This window comes from Peromyscus maniculatus, chromosome 14 (assembly GCF_049852395.1).
Source record: "Peromyscus maniculatus bairdii isolate BWxNUB_F1_BW_parent chromosome 14, HU_Pman_BW_mat_3.1, whole genome shotgun sequence".
Classification (NCBI taxonomy): Eukaryota; Metazoa; Chordata; class Mammalia; order Rodentia; family Cricetidae; genus Peromyscus; species Peromyscus maniculatus.
In genome coordinates, this window is record NC_134865.1 from 87860851 (window position 1) to 87869231 (window position 8381).

The 8381-nt window shown below is 40.4% G+C and overlaps 1 pseudogene; it reads right to left on the reverse strand.

The window, feature by feature from the left end:
• Window positions 1-4615: 4615 nt before the first annotated feature.
• Window positions 4616-5192, reverse strand: LOC121822282 (immunoglobulin heavy variable 3-49 pseudogene; annotated as a pseudogene).
• Window positions 5193-8381: the final 3189 nt, after the last annotated feature.

An 8381-nucleotide genomic window follows, 5' to 3' on the forward strand; every position in this document is an offset into this window, starting at 1 on the left:
TTGTTGGTGGTGGTGGTGGTGGTGGTGGTGGTGGTGGTGTGTGTGTGTGTGTGTGTGTGTCTGTATGTGTGTGTGTTTGTGTGTGTGTGTGTGTGTGTGTGTGTGTGTGTGTGTTTAAAGGAAACTGTTATATTTGGGGAAAGCCCAAGATCCCAAAGGAAACAAACACTTAACCACCCTCTGCACCTGCTTCCTGGGCTGAGCCTAAGTTCCTGTGTGCTGTGCACTCCCTGTTGGAGATGAGCTCCAGTGCTCTTCCTGAGCACACTGAGGGAATTTAATGTGCCTGACACTGATGTTCCTCAATGTTTTCATCACAATAACACGAGGCTGTCTATCCACTAACTCAGAAGTCAACCTTGAGGACAGTTCTTCCTTAGATGTGTTTCTGGAGGTGGATATAAAGCTGAAGAAGAATGAGCTGTTTTCTGTGACTTCATAATAATCCCTTTCTCCCAGTAGTACAGACTCTTTTCTAGGGCAAAGCCAACACCAGTATGCATTAGAGTGTGATGGAGTAACCAGGGGCAGTGCAGGTATGGACCAGATCTCTGAGGGCTTCACCAGGACAAGTGTGAACATTGGAAGTAGAGCCTAAAGACAAGGAGAACTGGCCCTTGTCAGTCACCAACAGTGACAAGTTCTCCAGATTTCCTAGCACTTCCTCAGGATACCATGGCGACAATGGTATACTCATTTCTGATACTTTAAGTGACAATCTGCCTTGGTTAAAAAAAATCAATATATGTGCTCATAAACAAAAACATACACAGAATGAATTTATAATTTGGAGATGGCAATATTTAGTTCTTTTTTTAAACAGACCCATGAATGACAGACACTGATACTGAGAACTTGTCACCAAGCTCATGAATTGACCCAAGAGTCTTATCTTCTAACCACACCACTGCCTTCCCCAGAGACTTTAAGCCTACATGAGCAGACTGCTGTGATCATCCATGTAATGAGTCTGCACTTTCCCCTGGAGATTAGGAGCATATTTACATGTTGGAAGCCCCGTAATTACAGGTAGGAATGGACAGAACCCAGTTCCTCCTGATGCTCCCATGATGTCAGCTGATTTCTGTCGGGCTTACATAGGATATTTCAAGCAGCATTTTTAATTCAACATAGGATTGCAAGGATTCTACCATATAATTAACCAAGGGAAATCATTCTCACCTGATGGAGTCTGCATGATTATGTACTAGATTACTAGCTGATATTTAGAAGATTGACCCATCAGAAATGTGACAGAGGACAAAACTCATACCCAGGGTGGAAAGGATTGCTGCCTTTTGAATAGATGGATGCTTCTTACTGTAAATTTCCTGTGTAATGCCATGATCTTCACCACTGTAACAGCTTGGGCACTTTCCACAACCTTAGCAGTGATTTCTTCATTTGTTGGGCACAATAATCCCTATGTACCGATAGAAGGATGACTTCTACATACACTGTGTAATTTCTGGTGAAAAAAACAAGTCACAGACTCAAATCTTTGTTCCACAGTCTGATAAACACTTAGAGGTCTGTTCTCTAAAATTATCTTTATGACAGGACAATTTGGCCAGACAAAATGTTTATACAAAAAAGACCACAAATGGGACATTCGCAGATAGGCTAAAGGACAGAATTGCAGCATTTGTTGAATCAAAGCCCCTTTTGAGATAATAAGAACAGAGTGTCCTGAAAGTACCCTGCATATAATAGGAAGCACAACTCAGCTCTCCCTGCTTCTACCTCAGAAGGCTATTAACACTTTCCCCTCAGTTTATTGATGCAAGATTTTAGCTTAGGATACTAACTGCTTATGTTTTAGCCCTGAGATCTGTGTGATTAACAGACAGACGCCATTAACCAATTGACCAGCTCCAGAAAGAGCTATTTTTTCTCACATGGTCACAGTGGGAATGAAGGCCACAGATGGCCAGAGTGGCTGGAAGGCACCAGGCTCCAGATTTGTACAAAATAACTAAAGGTCCTCTCTTTGTCTAACTACTTAGGGTAAAAGATGTATTTTTTAAATCTGAAAGGTTCTTTATTGACAGTTAATATTTGCAAATATGCTGATGTGAATGAAATGCTGCATGCTCCCCCACCCCAACAGTTTACACAGCCTGCCATGGTTACACTGATGCTGTTTCCTTAACACAGTTACATTCCTAGCATGTAGGGGGAGAAATGGTGTTTGCTGAGCCTTGCCTTTTTTGTATTTTATTGATCACAGACTTTTAGCTTATGTATTTAGTCACACTTAAGAATGTATAATAGTACCTGAATTCCCTTTTCCCTTCTCAGATTTCTCTATTGATTTAGTCTCTCCTCTTTGGGACTCCTTCTCCTTTAAGAGATTGTTGGATCTTTTTACAAGCCACACCTGCCACCAGCCATGAAAATAGCTGATGAGTATTGCTTTGTATAATTCTTATCTGTTTTATGACCCTGAGAGAAAAAAAAAAAACACGCCTTGTAACTTTTCTATTGCCAAAGACGTGCTGTTGTATGTGTATATAAACTGAAAGCTTCTGAAACTCCAACAGAACAATGGAGACATGACTGGAACTGCACAGGTGTGAGTTTTTCCATCAGATTAGAACTATCCTAGTTCCCTCCACTTCACTGTGGCTTCTGACCTGAACCCTGGAGGTGCTCTTAGAGAGCTGGACTCCAAGGCCACCGTTACTCACTGTGGGACATTCCTAGTAAGATGCCATCCATACTAGTCACACACATCGGATTTGTTGTTGGAGGGTTATCTGCTAGATTAACATTAGTAGTCACTGTTCAACAAAGGGCCATCTCACAGATTTTACTCTATGGGGATTTCCCTAGTGGCACATTCCATCCTGGTTATGGTTCAGTAATTTATCCAAAATCAAGTGCTCTACAGGAGCAGGCTGAACCCCATGTAGATGGGCTGTGGGAGAGGATGGTGTCTCAATGCAGGTCTGTGCTCTGTGAAGGGCTTGTACTGTAGACAGGGTATCATGAATGGGAAGGCTGTGAATATCGGGTCAAGGATTAACTGTAAAATTCTAGATTTTACAACCTTTCAATTCCACCATTAATATGAGCCATCTCTTCAGATAAATTCTGTGAAATGAAAATGGAAGAGAAAATCATCTGTCCTACAGGAATTATATTTAGAAACTATCTCTTTCAGATTTTTTCCATACATGTTTTCTCTTGTTGAAAATAGAATTTTTTCCATACAATATATTCTGATTACAGTCTCCCCTTCCTTCTGGTTCCTCCTACCTCCCCTCATATCCTGAGACATACCCTTTCTGTCTCTCATCAGGAAATAAACAACCATGTAAGGATTAATAACATAAGAATGTAAGAAAAATAAAAAATGAACAAATTGGAACAGGACAAAACAACCAAACGAGCTAAAGAAAAAGCCCAAGAAACACATAGCGATGCAGACACACATGCATTCACACACTCGGGAATCCCATGAAAACCCAAAAGTGGAGGCCATAGTATATACACAAAGAACCTGTATGATGAATCAAATAAACAAACAAAACAGTGCCCTGATCCAACATTACAAGCCAAAGAACCACCAAAGTTGCCCATGAGTTGACTCTGTGTTGGCCATTTACTGCTGGGCATGGGGCTATACTTGAGAGTGGTCATTTTCCCCCATGAGACTCCCTCTGAGAAAACTAATTTTTCATTTGCAAGTGGCTATTAAAATTTCCACATGCTCAAAACATCTCTAAAATATTGAATCTGTTGTGGTAGAAGAATATGCTTACATTATCATGAACATGGGAACATTTGTGTATTTGATGTCAATTTAAAACTGCTCATTCTTTGAGTCTTAGAGGCAGATTGACCAGGAAACTTCTGAATATAGTAACAATAAATTTTATAACCAAAGGAGCCAGGTCAGGAGCTGAGAATCCACATTCTAAGCACATAGGAAGGACATAGCCCAGAGCACACAGTGAGCCATCCCCAAGCTCCAGAAGATGGGCTGAACTCTGAGTTTAATGTACAGTGGTCAGAACTAGAATTATCTAATTGAACAGAGAATCAGAAGATACAATGATGTAATATAGTAATGTAAAAAAGAATTTGATTAAAAAATTCAATTATCACTTCTTAGCCTTTTCTTTGCAGTCCTCAAGAGGGGTTTGGGCAACTCGGAGTGATTACCTATGACTGATCCTGGCCCCAGTTCCTCTTGGGTCCCTCTGAATTACTAACACTGTTCCAATTGAGAGTCTGTTCTAACCTCAGTATGAGGGAAAAGACTAGTCAAGGTTCCTGAGCTTCCCCAGAACTGATCCTGGTGACCACAGAGAATCACTTTTGCCCCCATAGATACTTGCTTGATTTTGTTCAGGTACTACTAGGTGACATATTTGGTTTAAGAATGTTGGTGAAATCAGGATTCATTATTTTTAGAGACATGATCAATTCCTAGAGTCTATAATTGTAAAGAGGATCCCCTAGAAAATCATCAGATGGAGAGGGGGCCTAGATAACACAGAAAAATATCATTTATGTTTGAACCTTCATCTAAACTGACATGGTTTCTGGCTGTGCTGAGAGCCCCCTGCTGGTCATGGGTACCTGGTAGGGAAGTTTTTGTCTGGGCTCACACTGAAGACTCCTCACTGTGCCTTGCACAGTAATAAGTGGCTGTGTCCTCAGTTTTAAGATTGTTCATTTGCAGGTAGACCATGCTTTGGGAATCAACTCTGGAAATGGTGAATCTGTCTTTTACCGAATCAGCATAGAAGGTTGCATAATTATAACTCTTAGGGTCTATTGCAGCAACCCATTCAAGTCCCTTCCCTGGAGCCTGGCGGAACCAGGACATTGCATAGTCACTGAAGGTGAATCCAGAGGCTGCACAGGAGAGTTTCAATGACCCCTTAGGCTGCACCAATCCTCCACCAGACTCAACCAGCTGCACCTCACAATGGACACCTGCAGAGAGAGAGGATCCTGATCAAGAAACTGTCACACATGTCCACTGTCTCTCACACTCTTGTACACTCACTCAGTATCCCTTTTTTCCATAAAATACCTTTTAAAAGAACAACAAAGAAAACCCAGTGCAGCCCGAATCCCATGTTGAATGTTCTGTTTCCAGTGCTGATCACCAAATGGTAAAGCAGGGCTAGAATTCTCTGCCTGAACTGCAGGGTCAGCGCAGGGCTGGTTTTCATGAGCAGAGGAAGGCCATATTTGCATATATTCCTGCATATCTTATGCTCTGATGCGTGAGCCTTTGGGGCAGCAGTTAATGGTGCAAATGTCTGAGAGAAAATGAAGTAGTGAGGACCATGATTTCATTAAATATTATTCATTATGTGTCTGTAATAAAAGTTCCATAACCATAGTTATTTTTGAGCTTTTTTCACATGCACTCTTTACTACTTATCTTACCAAATATTAGACAATAATTTCATAAAGGTTTAAAAAAATAAAAATTACAATTTGATAATTTGAGAGGAATTACTGTAAAGGTCAATGAATAGCAAAGTATACATTAAATTACAATAACAAAGCTGGGCTGGGGACAGCGTGGTGGGAAGGTTTGACATGCACAAGAACCCAGGTTTTATCCTCGTTATAGAATACATGCATACATATTGATATATAAAATCTCAGCAGAGGAATCTCAAATGGTGGGGAAGCACCTTAGAAAATGTTCAACATTCTTAGCCATTAAAATGACTCTGAGATTCCATCTTACACCTACCTGTCAGCATGGTTAAGATCAAAAATACAAGTAACAGCTCATGCTGTTGAGGATGTGGAGCAAGGGGAACACTCTTCCACTGCTGGTGAGAGTGAAAAATATGTACAGCCACTTCAGAAATCAATATGGCAGTTTCTCAGAAAATTGGAAAACAATCTACCTCAAGACCCAGCTCTACACTCCTGGGCATATACACAAAGGATACTCCACCCTACCACAAGAACACTTTCATAACTATGTTCATAGCTGATTTATTCATATCAGCCAGAAACTAGAAACAAACTAGATGTCCCTCAACCAAAGAATTGTTAAAGAAATTGTGGTACATATACACAATGGAGTATTGCTCAGCTATAAAAACAATGACATCATGAAATTTCCAGGTAAAAGGATAGAACTTGAAAAATCATTCTGAGTGAGGTAACCCAGACCTAGAAAGACAATCATGGTATGTACTCACTCGTGAGTGAATATGATCTGTAAAGGATAACCACGCTACAATCCACAGACTCATAGATGCTAAGGGGACCAAAAGGGGATCATATGGATCTCCGTGGGAAGGGGAAATAAAATAGTCATCATGGTGGAGGTGGGGCTTAAGTGGGACATGAACGGGATGTATCAAGTGTGGGAAGGATGGAGGGAGAGAGTACTGGGAGAAACAACTGGAATTGATGGGGCATCTCAGGGATAAGCTAGAAACCTAGCACAATGGAAATTCCCAGAAATCTATGAAGCTGACCCCTAGCTGAAACTCCTATCAATGAGGGATAGAGAGCTTGAACTGACAATCTCCTGTAACCAGGTAAGATTTTAAGTGAAAGGAATGAGTAATCAACACATCCACAAAACCTTCCACCTACAATTTGTCCTGTCTATAAGACGTGCTAGGGTATGGGTGGCACAGCAATTGTGGGAGGATAGAAAACCGATTGGTCCAGCCTGAGACCCCATGTCAGAAGAGGGAGCCCACCCTTGACACTGCTTAGAGGGCCAGGACACAGAGGGTGGATAGCCTGAAGCCTAGAATAGAACCAAACAGGACTGGCAAAAAAAATGAAATGATTTCTAATGGTATTATGCTATACTCATAGATTGATTCCTAGATGTCATCAGAGAGAATTCTTCCAGCAGCTGATGGAAACAGATGAAGAGACACGTAGTCAATCATTAGGCAAATTCGGCGATCCTTCAGAAGAGGGGAAGGGAGAATTATAGGCGCCCGAGGGATCAAGGCCACCATTAAAAAAACCACAGAATCAACTAACCTGGCATCATAGATGCTCAGAGAGACTTAACAGACAACCAGAGAGCCAGCATTGAACTTACCTAGACCCTATGCATAATTTACAGTTGTGTATGTAGCTTGGTCTTCTTGTGGAAATCCTAAACTTAGGAGCAAGGGCTGTCTCTGACTCTTTTGCTGGCTTTTGGGATCATTTTCCTCATACTAACTTGCCTCATCAACTTGATATGCCATGTTTTGTTGATATCTATGGGAGAGGCCTGCTCTCCTCTAAATAGAAATGGAGGAGTGAATGGGAAACAAAGGGAGATGGGGGTAGGGATTGGGGGGAGAGGAACAAGGGGAGACAGCAGTCAGTTTGTTATTATATATACATATATATACATATATATATATATATAAGCCATATTGAATATATATATTCAGTATATATATATACATTCAGTATATATATATATATACTTATATATATATAAGCCATATTGAAATGAGTCATGAAAGGTAAATAAACATATATCTGTAAATGATATAGAATCCATATGGCATAACAAATCAAAGTAGAGATACTGGGAGTGAACAACGTGGACTATGGAGTAAGGGAAACATAAATTATAATGCTATTTCTATAACAAAAAGTCTATAAATAATGAATAGTTCATAGTTTCCTAGTTTTGTATTTGATACTTTCTTTTGTTGATGGAACAATTTTGTGTTCAAATTTCGGTGTGCTTTTATGGATCTGCTGTTATTGTACTGTTATCAAAAATAACAAATTTAAAAAATTGTAGGAAAAATTAGTGAGATGTAGATAAACTTGTCATTTCGTTATTAGTATATTCTTAGTGGTTGTTCTGATTGTGCTCTAAAGTTATGTGAGATATGTGCTTTCAGAAAGCTGCGTCAAAAGCACATGGATAAGATTTGTATTTTCTATTGACATGTGAGTCTTTGGACAGAAGCACCTGCATATATGGACAGTGCTGCCCACAGAGGGTATGAATTATTAATGGAACACCACTGTGCTGGACACATGATAACTCCCTAAGAGGTCATGGTCAGAGAGGCTCAACAGGTGCTGAGAATAGTGTGAGGCATCTAACTTCATAGATAGTTCTTATTTCTGAGAAAGAGTTTTAAAGCTGAATGGATTGTAAGAGGTAGAAGGGGTGGATGACTCCAAGGAAGCAGTGTCTTCTAGACACAACAGGATTGATGGATGCACGTATGAACTCACAGAGACTGAGCATGCAGAGGACCTGAACCAAGTCAAGCCGGATGGGGTACCAGTGTTAACAGAGGGACATGGACACAGGCTCTCACCTCCAATGATAAAGCTTCTACAATTGACACTTGCTTGCAAAGAGAAACTATTGTTCACCAATGGAGTCTCCTTGGGCATATTGTGTC